Here is an 18596-nt window from a genome sequence, read left to right as displayed (position 1 = left end):
CCAATTTTAGACTCAATCAAGGCAAGGCCAACTAAATGAGGGACTTTAAGATAGAAAGCTTCTGTGTTCTTTTGGATCCAAATCAGGAGGGAGGGGCAAGTCATTTAGTGCCAATTCAACTTGACATCAAGGGAGGAGGAGAGGATTTCAAGAGAAGAGGACAAGGGGTGCTCCTTTGCAACGCTGCGAACACGGATAATTACCAGAGCCCAGTCAAAGAGCTCTAGCTACACTCAACTGCTTTTAGGCCAGACCTGTCAATAGGACAAGGAGTCAAGATCCACTGTGGTGTATCCCTTCAACCTTCCTCTCTTGACCCCTGACTCTGCCCAAACATCTACCCATGTCCCCAACTCCGAACACCAGTGCTGATGAACAGGAACGTGAACCCGATTCACAAGAAAAACTGATACCATCTAACGTCCTGAGATCACCTAGCACCCTGGTCCGGCAGTCCCCACACTCTGCCTGGATCAGCCACTAATCAGTTTGTTATTCTCCACGGGACGCTATCTGGACGAGAAAGACCATGTGGTTCACAGTCCCAAGTGACACTCCCATGATACGGACATCCTCTTCCTGGAGGCCGGCCCAGATGAAGAAAATGGAAAATCCTTTTTGAGCAAGGTGACTGCCAACTCCCTTCCAACCCTCTGGAGGCCACCCTCATCCACTGCCATTCCTCTGCTGGCCTTTAGGGATGCGCCAGCCAGCAGGCTGCCAGGACAACTGGCATCATCGCTCAGAAATAGATCGCCAGCAGAGCTGCGGACCTGGACTGCAAACTCCAACGACAGCAACAAGATACCAATTGGCAGCTAATCTGCTCCACGAAAGGAGTGACAGACTAACATATGCCAGCAGACAGCTCTCACCTCGACGTCCTACCCTTAAATCTACACGTGTACTTGATGTGGTGGTGATAGAGAAAGGGCAAAAACCTCACTGAAGATGGAGGTTGAATGACTCTATTCTGAATTACGTGAGCTGGTAGATTCACAGGAACCAACTGACACTCGTGTATTTATTAGTCTCCTGAAAGTGGGGTGAGGGAGAAAGGTTGCTCACAGCGGAAAAAGGAGAGGCAGAAACAGGTAGAACAACTGCAGCTGCCAAAGAAAGGGAAGGGAAAAAATCTGTTTGCACAGGCAATAGCTGTCCCCGTTCTGAACAATAGCATCCTAATCCCATCCCTCCCTTTTCTTGGAGAACAAAGAGGAAAAGACAAAGGGCCCTGGGAAGGGAGGGCTTGCCAGGTCAGAAGAAGGGGACGGTCTTTGGGTCCAGTTCTCTTTGTTCTGCAAGGTAAGTCTTATGATGCTTAGAATGGGCAGCAACTCATAGGAGCCCCAGGCATTAAGACTGCCTATCAAAGTCTTGGATGTTAGCCCTGGAGAAATTACAATTTTTCAGTTGTATGCAAGCTGCAAAGGCTGCGGGGGAAAAAAAAAGAAAAATGAAATGAAGAGCCACCTAATAAAAAATTTTTAGAAAATAATTTTAGCAAGAGCATTTTCATTTCCAAATATGCAAAACATCGACGTCCTGATGTGAGGATGGCTTATGTCCAGAATGAAAGATGTAGCGCAGCCCAGTACCTGTGCGGGGGTCTCAAGCAGTAAATTCTGTTGGCACTGTGGACATGTCCTAATGCTAGACACTCGTGGCCAGAAGGGCCAGAAGGTCGTAAGATGTGTGTGATAAACGTATTGGGAAAGATGTGCGAGATAGAGGTGGAATAAGATGCTGAAGAGTCCAAAGAGCATGACTAGAACTTAACTGAGTTTTAGAAATAAAAAGATTCTGAAGAAGGTTGCCATTTGTATCCTATTAAGGTTTCTACTTTGGGGGAGTCTACTTAAGGAAGTAGTTTCAGAACAGAAGCACAAATAGAAAACTGGGGACTTCCCTGGTGGTTCACTGGCTAAGACTCTGCGCTCCCAATGCAGGGGGCTCAGGTTCAATCCCTGGTCAAGGAACTAGATCCCACATGCTTCAACTAAAGATCACGCTGGATGCAACCAAGACCCAGCAAAGCCAAATAAATATCTAAAAAACTAGAACTGACACTAACATCCTCCAATACAGATGTCAAACAGCTAATTTTACTATCTCACCTTAAAAGTAGCTTATACTTGTTGCAAAAGACTTTTTTTTTAATTATATAACATTCTTATTCAGGGGTCTGCAAAAGGTTAACAAAATCCTCAGGACACAGAGAAGATGGATTCATTCTTTCACTCTACAAGTCCACTTACCATCATTTATTACATAGCTAGCACTGGAAATTTAATATGAATATATGTTGAGGGAGGGAGGGATAAATGATTTTCTTTAAAAAATGATTGTTTCACAAAAGTTAAAAATGTGGGAAATTAAAAGAGTGAAATTATTCTTTTGTCTTTATACATTTGTCCCCAAAATTGATATGTTTGCTGGTAAGAACCATCAGATTTCGTTTTGGCTTTATGACAAAACGATATCATTTAGTCCCTATCTGTGCCTCACTCTTTCCTCTAAGAAAACAAAAGAGAAACAACAGTCTTTTAGAGGAAGAATGAAAACAATACTATGATATGATATACCTGGAGAGAAAGACATACATCAGTCATATTTATACATCACCATCATATTCATACATATTTATAACAACGATGGTAGAGCTGATCAATCTCCAAGTTACTGAGTAGGAGAAAGATGTGATATCTGTCTGGAAGAATGTGCAGTGGTTTAAGACTCCGCGTCTTGGCATCACCCCCATCCAGTCATCCTCGCCCTGCCTTTGGTGTATACAGACTCTTCCACGGCGAGCGCTTCAAAGGCACTCCACTTGAGAAACACATTTTTAGTCCTGGGTGTGGTTTCAGTCTGAAGTTCAGTTGAAAACACTACATTTTACACGGGTTGGGGAGATACTGCTTCTTTAAGTGGCCCAGATTCTTGCTTTAGCTATTGCTTATAAACACATAAAATGACTCCGAAGAGGAATGGGTCCCCCGTGCCCTAAGCCCCCACTCGACGTCTGGATCAGTGGTCATGGCACAGTCCTCATGGACAGATGCTTTCGAGGTCTCACCTGCCCAGGTGAAGAAGCAGTGAAACAAAAAGACCTGTGTTACCTTCTCCCGCTCTCTCGCCTTCTCAAAGCACACACAAATATGGGGTTGAAATCCAACCCCTGTGCCAAGGCCAAATTCAGATGCTCAGCTGTCCATGAATCCTTCCTTCTCTGAAAACCCAAGTCTCAGGAATCTTACTCACACTGGCTTCGGAGCACTGACTCTGTGGTGACCAGCACTGCCCAGCACAGTGGGAGGGAAACCCCAGAGGGCAGTGAATGCAGATGACTCACCCCTGCCTCCCTCACAGACCTCAGCACACCTTGGCACACACCAGTCTTTTCATAAATAGGATCCAGTCAGTGAATTAGAAACAGTAAATAGAACATAAAACCTTTTTACTTCAGCACTACTCCATCAGAAAGCGGTCTGACCAGGCTGTGGACACGTTCCTTTACAGGACAGAAACACTGCAGAAGATACACGAACATTTTTCCTACCACAACTGCTGAGCACTCTGGGTATTTCTCTTTTCCTCTCTGAGATGCTAAGGCAAGGAGACTGAGCAGGTGGGGAAGATGATATCGAGGGAAACAGGTGTGCCTGGGATAGGCTGCCCTCGGCCAAGAAACTCAGGAAGGAGGGCCAACATCAATTCTTAATTCTTAGCAGCTCACGCAGAGCCCCTAACACCACCACCCGCCGAAAGGCAGCAATGGCCAGGAATGAGTGGGGCCATCTATAAGAAGCAACCGGAGGAAGTTTGGAAAAGGGAAAGAAATGGGTGAAAGAGAAAACTCTAGAAGACTTGAGGCTACATAAAGAACACCCAGAGTGTTTGCATGAAATATGAGAGACTCTTTGCCTCTATAACACGCAGATCAACTTGTAGGGTCATTATAAGCAAAGATTTTAAAAAATGAGACTTTCCCCTCATTTATCTAATAGTAAAATCTCTTCCCTTGTGATCCCTTTTATCAACTTCAGTTTTTTTTTCTATGATAGCACTAGAGATCATAAAAAAAATTGGTATCACAGATGGCAAATCTAAAAGGTACAAATTGACAGACACATAGGGAAATTCCCAAATCGCTCTGATTAGAGTGTGTATGTGTAATTCTCTCACTCTGGAGACTAGAAATTCAGTTCCCATTTTTCAAAGCTTATAAAGACAGCATAATGCTGTCTAAATAGGCACAGAGGTGTTTATTTTAGTCTTTCCATTTCTCCCCAGGAATAATGTAACTCCTGCACTCTGAAAAGGGAGTTGACAAACAAAATATTCAAGAAACCTTGATACCTGCTATCCTCAAAAGCCAGAGAAGATGATGCCTCACTAAGAAAGTGATTGTCGGTTTCTCCCTTCCCACCAGAGAGACATTTGATGGACTCAATTTGTATCAGCTCACTATTTTTTCATTCCAAAGTATGCATCTCTCAAAAGGAAAGAAAATGAAAATGATGCTATTCAGTAAATGGTGAGTTTCTAGGTAGACCGGACGCACCAAGTCCATCTCTCACTTTGGAAATCAAGGAAAACATGAACGGTGATAAAATAATGGGATTGTAAAACACAACTCCCCACCTTTCACAGAATGCCAGGGCAGGCTGCGCACAAACAACCCATAGAGCAAACCACTCAAACGGAAGAGGAGAGGAAACACACACAGGGCAGAATTTAAGTATCAGAAAATCCCCAAAGGCTATTGATAGCTCCATAAAGCCTTTTTTAAAACAAACAGCTTCCTTTCCCATACTGACTTATATACATTGTAAACATTTGACGTCTACTTCTAAGGAAAAGACAGCGAACTAGTTTTTGCATGTCACCCTCTACCTGACCAAACTACTATCAGATTGAAACCGTTTGCATAAGAACCATATTTTTGGTTCTTTTCTGAATGGCTTAGGCTCACACAGGAGAAAGGCAGGCAGAGGCTCACTCTGCCCTTAGTTGCTCAACAAATATTTACTGCGTGCCCCGCTATAGGACAAGCAGCATTTTAGGTGTTGTGGATTCACCAGGAAAATAATAAGAACAACATCCCTGTTTTCATGGATCTTCCAGTCTAGTTGAGGAGATGGGACAATTAGCAAATGCATGTATAAAATATAAGGTGCTTAAAAGAAAAAAAAAAAAAAGTAGGCTAGAGAAGCAGTCCCCAGCATGGTGACATCAGGGACCACTTCGTGGAAAACAATTTTTCCACAAACCGGGGAGGGGGTGGGAGATGGTCTGGGGATGATACAAGCACATTACATTTACTGGGCATTTTATTTCTATTAATATTACATCAGCTCCACCTCAGATCATCAGGCACTAGGATCCCGGAGTTTGGGGATCCCTGGCCTAGAGGACACAGAGGGACAGGGTGATGCTTTATACAGGCCGGGGAAGGCTGCTGACAAGAGGCAGCTGGAGAAGATCTACTCAAGAAAGCAGAGAAGCTCAGAAGAGAATTACAGATCACGGCCTCCTTGCTTCTATACTGAGTAATATCTGAGAACAGAGTTGGGTTATTTTTCAAAAGTTAAATTTCAAAAGTGGTTCATATTTAATTTTCAAAAAGACCAATGAGTATGGGTCCTAAATTTAAATGACTAAAACTGCCTTCTTAGAAAAAGTGCTCAAGTGAACACGTTTCGACTGTCGCATGGTCCCTGGGAGGGTCCTCTGCTAAGGGTCATGTCATTCTGACACACACTCTAATTCTGTTTTTGGTTTTTTAACCACAAGACTGTGCTCAATGTTTTAAATGCTCTTGTATCAATAAATTTAAGTTGTACCAGATCACTGACTCTTAGAGGCCAAATACGGGAAAGTGAACATCCAGCCTGCCTCATCCAAGGCTGATATTTGAAGCAATGTTAGAGTCTTTAAAAGAATCATCAGAGCTCACTACATTCAACCTTCTCATATTACTCAAGATAAAATGGGTTCTCAAGGCTTTAGGGTTAATTGCAGCACCACGGGTAAAATCCAGGTCTCCCAACTCCTACGTCAGTTTTCTTGCCTCTCCTCTCTGTACAAGATACCACACCTTAGAGCCAGTTTGAGACACTTTGAGGAGCAAAGTCCATCTGCAAGAACCACAGTGGCATTTGACAGGTGGATAATGGGGACAAGCAGAGAACTACAAAGGTAGTGAGTCTGAGGCAACAAGCTGCTAAAGATGGACACCACTAATTCCAGTGGCTGCCATGATTATTACTAACATGTTCATCTACCCACCACCATCTACATGCAAGCTCATGTCCTTTGAAAAATCTGCCTTCTCTATTATAATGGCATAGCCTTGGGGCACCAGGATACCAAAATAAGGAGAAAATATTAACTCAGTGCTGTAAAAATACAGCAAGACTGCAAAAGGTTACTAACTTCAAAATTTACTAAGAAAACTGGGACTTCCCCCTACCTCCCCAAGCGAATGCAATTTGGAAGAAAAAGTCCTTTGGAGTTCAAAAGAATTTAGCATTTTCTTCCTCTCGCTCAACCCATTCCGTTTACAGAAGTATTTTTAAATGACTTTAAGTTGTGGCATCTGAAGGTTTACACTCGAGAATGTCTTTGAAAACCTCACTTAATGTTTGAGGTCTGACAGAGTATCACATGAGCAGTTCAAAGCAATGGTTTAAAACAAAAACAAACACCACCAGATTCGAAACAAAAGCTGTCTTGATTATAGTTCCTGCACTGTTCTTTTAAATGTAACCTGAAACCTACAGCACTTTTCCGTAAGATACTTGTTTCCTAGGATAAAAGATGCTTAAAAAAACATCATTAGAAGTGCATTCTGTTGGCTACCTGATTGGGAAATACTTTCTAGAAAAACATACAGCTATAGTAGCACCCAGATCTAATAGGGCCCCCTGAATTATTCCTTAATAGTGATAGAAACTTTTCAAATATGAGTCTTTTTTTTATAATAAGATTCTGCTGCTTGTGGGGACCCCAAACTAAGATGGAGACTCATCAATAAACAAGCAGCATAGAGCAACACAGACTTATAAACCAACACTTCGCAGGGGTCGGTGACTTGCCCGAGGTTGCAAACTTACTTGACCTTAGGACCAGGAATAGAATTGAGGTCAATGATTCTAAGAGCCCTGTACTTTCCACCAGAACCAACGTGATCGTATGTGCGAAATGAGAATCCATGAAAACACCACCATTCCCCATCACCCACTTACCCTGAGGCACTGGGAGTTCTTGAGTTCAATAAGCTTATTTTAATATGACTATTTAACCCTCGGGAAATATGGATAAACATGCATATTTAATACAAAGTTTTAGAAAACCAAGAAATAAAATTTCAGTGGAAATTTTTCTTTTTAATGGTAAATGCTTTTTCTCCCTGATACATGCCCTCATATCGCTGCACCTTGCTCTCTCAAAATTGTTTATGCAACTGGAAAAAAAAAAGGTAATAAATGCCTGGAAAACTTTCCTGACCAAATCATTAAGAAACTGAAAACTTAATACAGTTATATATATATATATATGTATATATATACACACACACATATACATATATGTGTGTATATATATATGTGTATATATACACACACACATACATATATGTGTGTATATATATACACATTTATACTTAATACACATACACACAAATATATAAAGATGTGTGTGCACAAATATATACGATAGATATTTCCACACACAAAAAAAAGCCTAGTCAAAGATGGCTCTTCATGTTCTAAAATTTGAAGGTGATATGTTCATAGGCCAGCCTGGATTTCCTGTAGTTTTATTCTTTCCTGGTCAAAACTCTTCTAAGCATTTTTTTCTTATGACACGGTCTAGCAATGAGGTAAAATCTCCAGAAAGCAGCAGAGCTGAGCAAACCCTTAAGTTTTGTGGTAAACTAAAGCTTCTGGAAGCCCACAGGGTGCCTTCTCTTCAATTACTGGATCCTATACCTCCTCATGAAAGGTGACCAGCAGCTGACATGCAGAAACCACTAATCTCAAAATCCCAACCCAGTAGCCTGACAAAAACCAATAAATCAGCCAATTTTAAGCAAGAGAAGCACCCTGAAGAGCTCACTGTACTAGCTTGCATACCTCAGATTTTTGAACGCCAGAAACATATTTCCTTCCAATCAAAAACTCTATGTAAATAAAATAATGACAGGGTGTGATTCCCTGGTTGGGAATCCTTAGCCTGAAAGGTTTTACCCCATACCCACTAACCTAAAAGAACTGCAGAGCCGGATTTAAAGAGGCTGCTATAAACTTGGCTCTGCGCTGAAATAATCAGTCTTCCACGCTTTTATTCCAGAAGGAGAGAATGAGCAGTGCCCAACAGAAGCTAAGAAAGTCAAGTTCACAGCAAATAACCACATAACCTCTCCCCTAAAAAAAATAAAAAGAAAAAAAGAAGAAGAAGAAATTAATTGGAGGATCACCTAGAGCTAATGCTAACACGTCTTCAGCACCCTGGCTCGAGCATCCAGTGATTCACAAACCGTTGCAAGGCAAGCCAGTGCAGATTCGACTCTTGTTAACTTACAACATTCACTGTGTGCGGTTCACAGGTAGCCCCGGCTTGCACTTCACCATGGAGACTTCCCACAAGAAGCTGGAGTGCTCCTGGGCCCAGGTGTGCTCTTTCTTCCTTTCACAGAGAAGGGAGAAGTACCTAGCGTGGGAACGGAAGAAAAAATAAAAAGCTGAATACTCCGTCAAATCCCTTGTTATCACAACAAATGAAGATCAATTAGACTGATGGGTAATTCACCAAAGACCATTTTCCAGTACACTTTGCTTAAAAAGGAAATGCGATATTTTTGCTCTTGCCCCAGGAGACAGACGGCATGGTGCAGCCAAGCCTTTTCCCCACCCCCACCCCAAAGTTGAAGCCAATTCTGGGAGACTTCAGATGCAATCCCAGCTGAGATGCAAACTTGCAACATGGCCTCAAAATAAGCCACCCGAGTTGACGCTCTTGCAAAAAGGCGGGTGCCCGGACTATGACCTTTTGCCATTTTCATACCTCACCAAGTTGTTGGGAAGATCAATAAGAACACTTTGGCAAGGCACTCCAAGTTCCCAAGAAGAAAGGCGCCCGGTAAACACAAAGGATTATTTGCCGTCAGAAGGCTGTAGCTTAGCTCGGAGCCAGAATATAAAAGTCAGCTTTGGCAAGGCACCCACAATCAACCATCGCCGGCACACCCAAGCATCCGAATGTTTCTCCTTCCACCTAGCGGTCAAGGGGTTCACAGGGCAGGAAACAGAGCTGTCTGGAATCTCAGGGAGAAAGAAAGTAAAGCCTTGGAACAGGAAGGGAAGAGGAAGAGGAGACCAAAACTAATGAGGAAGGCATGTGCAGGGGACACGATTATTTGGTCCACACCACCCAGCTCCCCCGCACGGCTGGTCTGCAGTGTTTAGTCTGCTGATGTTTGCAGGGCTGTGAAATTTTCCACTTGGCCATCTGCCACTTCCACCCACCAAGGATAACACGACAGAAGTGGTACGTGGAGTTCTGCTGACCACTGCCAAGGACAGACCCTCTAGTCATCTGTTGCAATCCAGGGAGGCCCGTCCACATGGCAGGCAATACCGAGTCATCTGCTGAGTCAGAGATCTCCGTTGTGTTCTTGTGCACTGGTTTTTGGAACTCAAGTAAAGGCCCTTTCATTTCAGGTGAAATTCCTCTTGGTAGATTGGACCTAGGCTGGTCTTTGGAGAGAGATCAAGCCCTGAGCCTTTGGAGTGGGAGCACTGACTCCAAGACACTAGACAACCAGAGAACTAACCCTAGGGGGTATCAAATAGTGAGAACTCACACAAAGGAAACCACTTGAATACAAGACTGGGCATCACCCAACCACCAGTAGCACCCTGTGCAGGACACCTCATCTAAACAACAAGCAAAACAAAAACACAAACCCAATCATCAGCAGACAGGATTACCACCTCACTCAGCCTTGCCCATCAGAGGAAAAACAAACAAAAACTCAGCACAGATTTCACCCTACACGAAGCTTACACAGACCAATGGACCAACCTTAGAGGGCAGAAACCAAAAGGAAGAAAGAATTTAACCTTGAAGCCTGGGAAAAGGAGACCTCAAACACAATAAGTTAAAAGAAAAAATAATAATGAAAAGGCAGAGAAATACTATACAAGTGAAGGAACAAACTAGAAACACAGAAGTCCAAATAAATGAAGAGGAAATAGGCAGACTACCTGAGAAAGAATTCAGAATAATGACAGTAAAGATGATCAAAACCTTGAAAACAAAATGGAGAAAATTCAAGAATTAACAAAGACTTAGAAGAATTAAAGAATAAACATACAGAAACAAATAACACAATTACTGAAATTAAAGATAATCTGGAAGGAATCAATAGCAGAATATCTGAAGCAGAAGAACGAATTAGTGAGCTGGAAGATAAAATGGTGAAAATAACTTCTGAAGAGCAGAATAAAGTAAAAAAGAATGAAAAGAACCGAGAACAGTCTCAGAGACCTCTGGGACCATATCAAATGCATCAACATTCGAATTATAGGGGTCCCAGAAGAAGAAGAGAAAAAGAAAGGGTTTGAGAAAAGTTTTGAAGAGATTATAGTTGAAAATTTCCCCAACATGGAAAAGGAAATAGTCAATCAAGTCCAAGAGGCACAAAGAGTCCCATACAGGATAAACCCAAGGAGAAACAGGCCAAGACACATAGTGATCAAACTAACAAAGATTAAACACAAAGAATATTAAAAGCAGCAAGGGAGAAGCAACAAGTACCATACAAGGGAAACCCCATACGCTTAACTGCTGATCTTTCAGCAGAAACTCTTCAGGTCAGAAGGAATGGCAGGATATATTTAAAGTATTAAAAGGGAAAAATCTACAACCAAGATTATAGTACCTGTCAAGAATTTCATTCAAACTTGATGGAGAAATAAAAAGCCTTTCAGACAAGCAAAAAGTTTAAGAGAATTCAGTACCACCAAACCAACTTTACAACAAATGTTAAAGGGGCTTATATAGTCAAGAAATACAAGAGAAGCAAAAAGATCTACAAAATCAACCCCAAACAATTAAAAAAATGGCAATAGGGACATATTTATCAATAATTACTTTAAATGTAAATAGATTAAATGCTCCAAACAAAAGACACAGACTGGTTGAATGGATACAAAAACAAGACCCATATATATGCTGTCTAAAAGAAACCCACTTCAGACTTAAAGCCACATATACACTGAAAGTGAAAGGATGGAAAAACATATTCCATGCAAATGGGAAGCAAAAGAAAGCTGAAGTAGCAATCTTCATATCAGACAAAATAGACCTTAAAATAAAGATTACAAGAGATAAGGAAGGACACTATATAATGACCAGGGGATCAATCCAAAAGGAAGACATAACAATTGCAAATATCTATGCACCCAACATAGGAGCACCTCAATACATAAGACAAACTAGCAGACATAAAAGGAGAAATTGACAGTAAAGCAATAATAGCAGGAGACTTTAACACCCCACTCACACCAGTGGACAGATAATCAAAACAGAAAATTAAAAAGGAAACACGTCTTAAATGATACATTAGATGAGATGGATCTCATTGATATCTTCAGGACATTCTATCCAAATGCAGGAGAAAACACCTTCTTCTCAAGTGCACATGGAACATTCTCCATGTGATTCTTGGGTCACAAATCAAACCTCAGTAAATTTAAGAAAATTGAAATTATATCAAGCATTTTCTCTGACCACAACACTATGAGGCTAGATATCAATTATAAGAAAAGAACTATCAGAAACACAAACACATGGAGATTAAGCAACACATTTCTAAATAACCAACAGGTTACTGGAGAAATCAAAAGGGAAATCAAAAAAATTTCTAGAAACAAATGACAATGAAAACATGACAACTCAAAACCTATGGGATGCAGCAAAAGCAGTTCAAAGAGTTTGTAGCAATATAATCCTACCTCAAGAAACAAGAAAAACATCAAATAGACAGCCTAACTTTACATCTAGAACAACTAGAAAAAGGACAAAAAACCCCAATATTAGCAGAAGGAAAGAAATCATAAAGATCCAAGTAGAAATAAATGAAAAACAAATGAAAGAAATAATAGAAAAGATTAATAAAACTAAAAAATGGTTCTTTGAGAAGACAGACAAAATTGACAAGCCTTTAGCCAGACTCATCAAGAAAAAAAGAGAAGAATCAAATCAACAGAATTAGAAATGAAAAAGGAGAGGTTACAAGAGACAATGCAGAAACACAAAGGATTATAAGAGACTTTTATGAACAACTATATGGCAATAAAATGGATAACCTGGAAGAAATGGACAGATTCTTAGAAGAGTTCAGTCTTCCAAGACTGAACCAGGAAGAAATTATGAACCCAATTACAAGCACTGAAATAGAAGTTGTGATCAAAAATCTCCCCCCAAAAAAGCCCAGGACCAGATGGCTTCACAGGAGAATTCTATCAAACATTTAGAGAAGAGCTAACACTTATCCTTCTAAAACTCTTTAAAAAATTGCAGAGGAAGGAACACTTCCAAACTCATTCTACAAGGCCACCATCACCCTGATACCAAAACCAAAGACAACACAAAAAAAGAAAACTACAGGCCAATATCATATCATCATCAATGTTCATCAATGATGAACATATACGCAAAATTCCTTAACAAAATTTTAGCCAACAATTCGGCAACACATCAAAAAGCTCATATACCATGATCAAGTTGGGTTTATTCCAGGAATGCAAGGATTCTTCAATATATGCAAATCAGTCAATGGGATACACCATATTAAGAAAGTGAAAGATAAAAACCATATGATCATCTCAATAGATGCAGAAAAAGCCTTTGACAAAATTCAGCACCCATTTACGATAAAAAATCTCTTAAAAAAATGGGCATAGAAGGAACCTAGCGCAACATAGTAAAGGCCATATATGATAAGCCTACAGCAAACATTATTCTCAATGGTGAAAAACTGAAAGGATTCCCCCTAAGATCAGGAACAAGCAAGGGTGTTCACTTTCACCACTATTATTCAACACAGTTCTGAAAGTCCTATCTACAGCAATCAGAGAAGAAAAAGAAATAAAAGGAATCCAGATTGGAAAAGAAGATGTAAAGCTCTGTTTGTAGATGACATGATACTGTACATAGAAAACTCTAAAGATAGAATCAGAAAATTACTAGAGCTAATCAGTGAATTTAGCAAAGTTGCAGGATACAAAACTAATACAAAGAAATCACTTACCTTTCTATATACTAACAATGAAAAATCAGAAAGAGAAATTAAGGAATAAATCCCATTCAGCATTGCAACAAAAAGAATTAAATAGCTAGGAATAAACTTACCTAAAGAGACAAAAGAACTGTACACAGAAAATTATAAGACACTGATGAAAGAAATCAATGATGACATAAAACAGATGGAGAGATAGTCCAAGTTCCTGGGTAGGAAGAATCAATATTGTGAAAATGAGTATACTACCAAATGCTATCTACAGATTCAACGCAACCTCTATCAAATTACCAACGACATTTTTCACAGAACTACAACAAAAAATTTCACAATTCATATGGAAACACAGAAGACACTGAATACCCAAAGCAGTCTTGAGAAAGAAGAATGGATCTGGAGGAATCAACCTTTCTGACTTCAGAATATACTACAAAGCTACGGTCATCAAGACAATATGGTACTGGCACAAAAACAGAAATATAGACCAATGGAACAAGACAGAAAGCCCAGACATAAACCCAGGCACCTATGGGTACCTTATTTTTGACAAAGGAGGCAAGAATATACAATTAACTTTGGAAATTAATCCTTTGTCAGTTGTTTCACTTACTATTATTTTCTCCTATTCTGAGGGTTGTCTTTCACCTTGCTTATAGTTTCCTTTGCTGTGCAAAAGCTGTACAAAAATAAGCCTCTTCAATATTGAAGCCTCTTCAATAAATGGTGCTAGGAAAACTGGACAGCTACATGTAAAAGAATGAAATTAGAATACTTCCTAACACCACACACAAAGACAAACTCAAAATGGATTAAAGACCTAAATGTAAGACCCGAAACTATAAAACTCTTAGAGGAAAACATAGGCAGAACACTTGATGACATAAATCAAAGCAAGATCCTCTATGACCCACCTCCTAGAGTAACGGAAATAAAAACAAAAGTAAACAAATGGGACCTGATTAAACTTAAAAGCTTTTCCACAGCAAAGGAAACTATAAGCAAGCTGAAAAGACAACCCTCAGAATGGAAGAAAATAATATCAAATGAAACAACTGACAAAGGATTAATTTCCAAAATATACAAGCAGCTCATACAACTCAATGCCAGAAAAACAAACAACCCAATCAAAAAGTGGGAAAAAGACCAAAACAGACATTTCTCCAAAGAAGACATACAGATGGCTAACAAACACATGAAAAGATGCTCAACATTCACTCATTGTTAGAGAAATGCAAATCAAAACTACAATGAGATATCACCACACTCCAGTCAGAATGGCCATCATCAAAAGTCTACAAACAATAAATGCTGGAGAGGGTGTGGAGAAAAGGGAACGCTCTTGCACTGTTAGTGGGAATGTAAATTGATACAGCCACTATGGAAGACAGTAGGGAGATTCCTTTAAAAACTAAGAATAAAACTACTATGACCCAGCAATCTCACTCCTAGGCATATACCCTGAGGAAACCAAAATCGAAAAAGACAGATATATCCCATTGTTCATTGAGCACAATTTACAATAGCTAGAACATGGAAGCAACTTAGATGTCCATCAACAGATGAATGGATAAAGAAGCTGTGATACATATACACAATGGAATATTACTCGGCCATAAAAAGGAACTCATTTGAGTCAGTTCTGATAAGGTGGATGAACCTAGAACCCATCATACAAAGTGAAGTGAGTCAGAAAGAAAGATAAATATCATATTCTAACACATATACATGGAATCTAGAAAAATGGTACTGAAGAATTTATTTTCAGGGCAGCAATGGAGAAAAAGACAGAAAATAGACTTTATGGACATGGGGAGAGAGGAGGAGAGGGTCAGATATATGGCAAGAGGAACATGGAAACTTAAATTACCATATGTAAAATAGACAGCCAACGGGAATTTGCTATATGGTTCAGGAAACTCAAACAGGGGCGCTGTATCAATCTAGAGGGGTGGGATGGGGCAGGAGATGGGAGGGAGGTTCAAAAGGGTGGGGACATATGTATACCTATGGCTGATTCATGTTGAGGTTTGACAGAAAACAACAAAATTCTGTAAAGCAATTATCCTTAAATAAAAAAATAAATTAGAAAAGAAAAGAAATAAGGATCTAAAAAAGAAAAAAAAGAAGTGGTACCTGGAGGCCCTTCTGGGAAAGGGCTGGTGATTTTTGTTTGTTTGCTGCTTTTAAAGAAAAGACCTGATTGAGTTTACTCTCAGTATCTAATTATTTCTTGAATCTGGATTTCTTGCTTTATTTCCCCCCCCCCCCCCTTCTGTAAGACAGGGCCAGGAACAACTTCTCCTGGGCCAATATTATTCAAGGTATTTTGACGTGTGTACTTTTGCAGAGTGTGACTTACAAGAGTGGCTTTGGGGATGACAAGAAATAGAAGTTAAATACTACTCGAGAGTCTTGTTTGCTTCCCAGATAAATCATTCACAAGTACCAGCCATATTTTCCTTTCAAAGTCATAAGTGCTCACTGAATAAAAATTGGAATCCCAGCATTAGCATGGTCAGTAAAGAATATTTTTGAGGGAAAAGTGTGATCTCTTATCTTAAAAAAAAAAAAGGCAAGAATGAATAATACCAGATCTTAGGTTTGGAACTGGCAAAACAATGACAAGCAGATGTAAAAAACTGGAAAGAAAAAAGTGAGGATTAAAGAGAGAAAGGAGGTGTCTTCTATGAAAATAATTAACCATGACTTTTATAGTGAATTCAGTTTACAAAGTGTCTTCTTTCTTTTAAAATAGAGGTTATAATTGACATAAAACATTGAATTAGTTTCAAGTGTACAAAGTGCTTTCTTATTAATTCATTCATTCACTGGACACATTTTTTACTCAGTGCTTATAATACCCAACAGGTCCTTTATTCATAATGGTGAACAAAACAGACAAAGGGCCAGGCCTTTAAGGACCTCATTGCCTCAAGAGGAACAGACATTAAAAAATCAGAGTATATTATTTTTAACATATGCATACAATTAAAAAATCAGATAGGTATCAAGAAGGACAAATAAACACTGTGATTTGCAATCACCCTATAATGGGTTATGTCACTTAGAAGGAGGGTCTTTCTTACAAAAGCAACACTTAAACAGGGAAGTAAAAGGTGAGCAAGAATTACCAGGCATCAAATTTCTAGGCAGAGGAAACAGCCTCTGCATTATGTGATCGCACTAGACCTGTACTATTAGTTTCTGTTATTTCATCCTTTTCCCCCCTGGCTATTTCAAATGAGTCTCCTTGATCAAAAGATAATCAACAGAACCATTCTCAATACCTTCAAACAGGAAACGATTCTTCTTTTCAACTACTGGGCTATCAGAGCAACAAACGCTAGTAAATTTTGCTAGGGGAACATCATTCAGTACAGATATTATACTTAATGTGGCTTCCTAATGCATCATAAATAACTCCATTATCACAATAAAGTAAAGTGAAGCTCCCTCTTCATACCCACATGCCACAGCTGGAGTTAAGAACTACCCCCCGAAGGGCTAAAATCAGATCACATTACATGTAAACTTCTTAAAAAACAAAACAAAACACTTCTGACCACCTTCTATTAGGTTCAAATTGTCTGGCTTCCTCTTGACTATTACAACATCTTTATTATTTCTTTCCTGGCTGAAATGGCATTTTTGTCCACTTTCTAGAGTGTCTGTGTGCCTTCTCTTTTGGTTCTCGATTTGGTATCTGTTTATTTACCCAGGTAAGCAGCATGGTGTATAGAAATAAAAAGCCTCAGAAATACTGCGTTCATCTGAACCGTCTTCTTGTTCCCTACCATCCCAGAATCGCATGGTGTATCGAACTAAAAAGCCTCAGAAATATTGGGTTCATCTGAACTGTCTTCTTGTTCCCTACCATTGCAGAACTGGTACCACTTAATTTTTTCACTAAGGAAAATCAGTAATTTGCTTTCTTCATCCTACAAAATGAAGGCATCCTCCGACAGGCTCACTCATGTTCTTCCATGAGTGGAGTAAGTTTGAAAGTCTGTTTGAAACAAATAAGCCAAACTTCTGTTTGAGTCTCTTTTTACTAAAGACACCAGATAAAATGTAGTATCTCCTACACATTTGGTTTTTCCTATAAACCCAAATGTCAACAACCTCTCAAGTTCAAAGTCATGAAATATAAATCCTCACTTTGACTCAGTAGTTCTGACAAGCTTTCACAAATTTGGGAATAAAAGAATGAGCAAGAAGCAAAACTTGCCCAGTTGTCCAAAACTCTACCATGAGACCTGGGAAATTATGCCAGGCTGACAGTTTCATCCTCTGTCCAGAGATGAAAGTGACACAATGTCAATTTCTCCTTCTCCTGACTGCCCACAGCACTTACAGCCTCTACCGCGGGTTCTCTTCACTTCAGCACTCTGTTATACTGTCTTTTTATAGTCCACTGGATTGATTTAAGTCTTGAAAGGCGCAAAAAGTTTACAAGCTCCTTGATGAAAGAAACCTTGCCATGCCCTTCTTCTGCAGCCTCCTAAGAGTGTCGAGTTAGAAGAGCCTGAATTTAAATTAAACGATTCATATACAAAACCCGTTCTACCACTTCATCCTTACGCCAAAGGAAGCGCCACTCTCAGCTATAACGTCAACCCTTCTCACTCTGTCCTCCAGGGAGGGACTTAGGAGGTCCCATGTGCCTGTCATCCAAAGGAAAGCCCTGCATGAACCTGAGAACAATTAAATTATAACTTACCCTTCTCTCTTCTATTCTTCAAATCTATTCTTAGTCACTAATGGCTTTTGAACAGTTGCCATCTCCTTTCAAGATCTGCAGTCCCCTCCCCCACCACCAGGAGCCTTTATCCTTGATTTTCCTAGCTTCTCAAAAGCCATTGTTAAGGAAACCCTTGTAGTATATGGAGGAGAGATGAGCATGCTCAGAGGCAGTGGTTCTCAAGCTGGAAGTGCTATCAGAAACACCCGGAGAGCTTGTGAAACTGTGTCTCTGGGTCCCACTCCCCTAATTTCTGATCCAGTAGGTCTGGGGTGAGGCCAGAGAACTTACACATTTACCAAGTTCCCAGATAATGCTGATGCTGCTGGTCCAAGGACCAGGCTTTGAGAATCACTACTCTCAGCCTAAGTCTTTTTGTCAATGACACAGCTGGACAGAGACTAAGGATTTTTTTTAGTATAATCACTATAATCACATTGGAAGGAATGATACCTGTGTATTCCAAAGAAGTGACAAATAACCAAACCACCCCCAAACCCCATACCACTTTAAAATCCGGGAAAACTTTTGGGGGCTCTTTGTCTC

General features: G+C 39.9%; 1 protein-coding gene across 14 annotated transcripts in view; it reads right to left on the bottom strand.

Moving 5' to 3' along the window:
- The window catches only part of ATXN1 (ataxin 1), a 404589-nt gene that overhangs the window by 133505 nt on the left and 252488 nt on the right, over positions 1-18596 (bottom strand). For 13 of the 14 annotated variants that reach the window (XM_043908469.1, XM_043908476.1, XM_043908475.1 and 10 more), the window contains one exon: positions 8587-8715. The gene's annotated coding sequence lies outside the window, so the exon portion shown is untranslated. Of the gene's footprint in view, positions 1-8482; positions 8716-18596 lie in introns of all 14 variants that reach the window. The other variant, XM_043908470.1, reaches the window with a different exon arrangement.

Source organism: Cervus elaphus, chromosome 7 (genome assembly GCF_910594005.1).
Source record: "Cervus elaphus chromosome 7, mCerEla1.1, whole genome shotgun sequence".
Lineage (NCBI taxonomy): Eukaryota > Metazoa > Chordata > Mammalia > Artiodactyla > Cervidae > Cervus > Cervus elaphus.
Note: the sequence above shows the minus strand (reverse complement) of the source record. Positions and strands in the feature narration are given on the sequence as shown.